This window comes from Limulus polyphemus, unplaced genomic scaffold (assembly GCF_000517525.1).
Source record: "Limulus polyphemus unplaced genomic scaffold, Limulus_polyphemus-2.1.2 Scaffold9013, whole genome shotgun sequence".
Taxonomy (NCBI): Eukaryota; Metazoa; Arthropoda; class Merostomata; order Xiphosura; family Limulidae; genus Limulus; species Limulus polyphemus.
In genome coordinates, this window is record NW_013674623.1 from 1 (window position 1) to 3,588 (window position 3,588).

Consider the following 3,588-nt stretch of genomic DNA (forward strand, 5'->3'; position numbering starts at 1 on the left):
GGTGAAAAGTACTCAGATGACGAAGGTGTAGAGTACTTGTTGCTATTGCTGGTGAAGAGTACTCAGATGATGGAGGTGTAGAGTCCTTGTTGCTATTGCTGGTGAAGAGTACTCAGATGATGGAGGTGTAGAGTCCTTGTTGCTATTGCTGGTGAAGAGTACTCAGATGATTGAGGTGTAGAATCCTTGTTGCTATTGCTGGTGAAGAGTACTCAGATGATGGAGGCGTAGAATCCTTGTTGCTATCAGTAATGAAGTGTACTCAGATGACAGAGGTGTGGAGCCATTGTTGCTATCATTGTTGAAGTGTACTTAGATGACAGAGGTGTGGAGCCATTGTTGCTATCAATGTTGAAGTGTACTCAGGTGATGAAGGTGTAGAGTCCTTGTTACTATCAGTGGTGAAGAGTACTTGGATGACGAGTACACTTCAACATGGATAGCAACAAGGACTCTACACATCTGAGTACACTTCAACACTCTACACACCTCAGTCATCTTCCAGATGACAGAGGTGTGTGGAGTCCTTGTTGCTATAAATGTAGAACAGCACTCAGCTGATGAGTTTTTTTTAAATGGATGGTTTGTTCCATCTAGTACATTTAGAAGCTCCTTTTTTTTATTTTTGTATTCAGTTGTGTAAATCTCTTCATATTTGATGTTTCAAATCAGATTTTTGACCCGCATAATACATGTGTTTTGGTTTATGTAATTTTGGACTGTAATGAGGCTTGTTTTGATAGGACATTTTGTATAGTTGAATACAAGCGGTTTTTAATTCAAAGCATTTCTCAATTTTGAGCTGTACTTACAGGATCAAACACTGAATTAATTCTTAGAATAATTGTTATTATGTGGACATACTGTTATGACAAGCCATGTTTAATCATCTGCATGTCTAACCTAAACATTCACAAATGAAAAATATTAAATATATAAAACCTGCCGTTAATGTACATGTGGTGTTTCAGATTTTTTATCTCACCATATTTTATGCTTCTTTTTTTTTTCAGTATGATCTCAATACAGATGTGGAAATGTTTCTCCTTCAACGACTCAAGGAAGCCTTACAAATGACACAAAACACTATTTGTGGCAAAATTCATGCCATCTTCGTGAAAGGCTTAGAAGACAGCATACAAAAGTTTCTAACAGCAACTGATAGTTGACTTTTTTTGAGGGAATTTCCCACTTACAAATCACTTTAAGATCACACTTCACATTCCACTCATGATGTCGGTGATATTTTTCTAATCACTGTTATCCAATGATGTTCTGTTTGAAACTGGAAATCATTTCTCTAATTTTAAGAATGTATGGTTGGAAGTAGAAAAAAAATCAGAGACTCCAGTTGGTTTTACACTTTTTTTTTTATTGTTTTTAATTCAGTAGTTTTGGCCATGCTTGTAAATTAAGATTTTAGTTGTCACATATGGTAATCTAAAACTTGTTTAGTTGAAGCTTACAGTAGGCTTCCCTATGTTAGCTTTTTCTTTTGAAAACAGGCATCTTTAAATTTATAATTACTATTCCTGTGTTTTATTCATTTGCTTATTGTTCATGCTTAATCTTATTGAAACAAATGTTTTGGTTTCAAAAAAATATGTTGAAATATAAGCCCGCCAAAATTTTAACTTTTCTTGGATTTTGGCCTGAGTAATTTTTTCATCAAATTATCAAAAGAAATTTTCTCTGAATAGTTAGACCACTAGATGGCAGCATATAGTATAGATAAGAAAATTCATTGTAATGCAGAAAATTTGTATTGACAGCCAAAAAAAGTAAATTATCTGATGCATTTATAAACATAATTAATAATGTGTTTCTTTTCAGGTTTTCATAAGAAATTGTTATAATGACTTTAGCTTTACGGTAAGGATGAATATTTTCCGTCAGGAATGAAAAACTTTACTTTTTTTTGTAGCACATAGTGTACAATAAAAAGATAAGGATGAAAGTTACATTGTGTTTTAATAGCAATTAATGATCGGTTTAAAAACCAAGATCTTTCCGTTTATGTGTCAGCATTGTTTGTATGAACAGCTGGTTCTGCTACGACATAAAGATAAATAATTCAAAAAAGTGGTTTGAATTCCACGGATCTAACTTTTAATTTATTTGATTATTATATTTCTGTTATTGAGAACTAATGATTTTTTAATATAGTTTTCAAACAAATCAGAAGATTTTTTTTATTTTCACTCTTGTTGTCGGTCTTACTTAATTAAGGCGTTAATTTCCAAAACACTTTTGTGTACAGAAGACATCTCGTGCTACCAATGCAATAAAACAGTTCATTCTGCTTCTCAAGAGAGGCATTGTTTTATTCCAAATCCACAATCTCTATACAGTAAAATAAATGGTTATCAAAGTTTTGTACACACTATTTGATGTACTAAAAAACCTCCATAATTGGTCCAAGGCTCCACACTCTCTCACACATTCTCTTTCAGGCTTCTTGGTTATTTCCTTAACAATCCTATTATTTTAATTTCTGCACTAAAAACACTTTTTTATTTTTTGTTGACATTCCCAATTTTAACAACATTTTATTTCGTTAAATATTTTGCCAGAAAAAACATTCCGGAATGTCTTGAAACCGAGTCCTTCGGAACCACAGTCCTATTCACTAACCAACCAGGCCTTCCTCGGACCCATTCTCTCTCTCTCCATTACATGTTTTAGATCAGTACTTTTAACAGATACAAGTATAATTCATTACCAAAAATGAGAAACAAAATAAAGCAGGTTATAGTCTAAAAACTGTTGAATAATTGAAATTAAATGGTAAACTAACACGTACATAATGTTTTAAAGAGTTAAGTCATTATCCTTGAGAATGTTGACTCTGTGAAACTCTGCATTCTTGTGGTTACTTCAAATAAATTTCATGATGTCTGCAATGTACTTACTTTCTGTATTACATTGATACAGATTATGTCACATTTAATAAATGTAGCCTAAATAATCCCATTGTTATTGGATTGCTTCTTTAACACCTGAATGCATTGTACCTTAAAATTACTTAAACTCAAGACACCAGGTGAGGCTATCAATTGTAGATTGATTTCACCATAAAAAAAACTTTTCTCAGTAGGTTAAATGGAACATGTGACGAACCAGGATAATGCCACATTCAGTTTATCACAAGCTGACCGTCTCCACTCAAAGGACAAATCGCATAGTGACAGAGTTTCTTTAGTCCTTACATACCATCCTTTAACCAGACAGATTACCAGAATCGTCCAAAGCAACTTTACCTTACTAACAGGAGACAACATATCTAACGGATAATGCCACATTCAGTTTATCACAAGCTGACCGTCTCCACTCTAAGGACAAATCGCATAGTGACAGAGTTTCTTTAGTCCTTACATACCATCCTTTAACCAGACAGATTACCAGAATCGTCCAAAGCAACTTTACCTTACTAACAGGAGACAACATATCTAACAGATAATGCCACATTCAGTTTATCACAAGCTGACCGTCTCCACTCAAAGGACAAATCGCATAGTGACAGAGTTTCTTTAACCAGACAGATTACCAGAATCGTCCAAAGCAACTTTACCTTACTAACAGGAGACA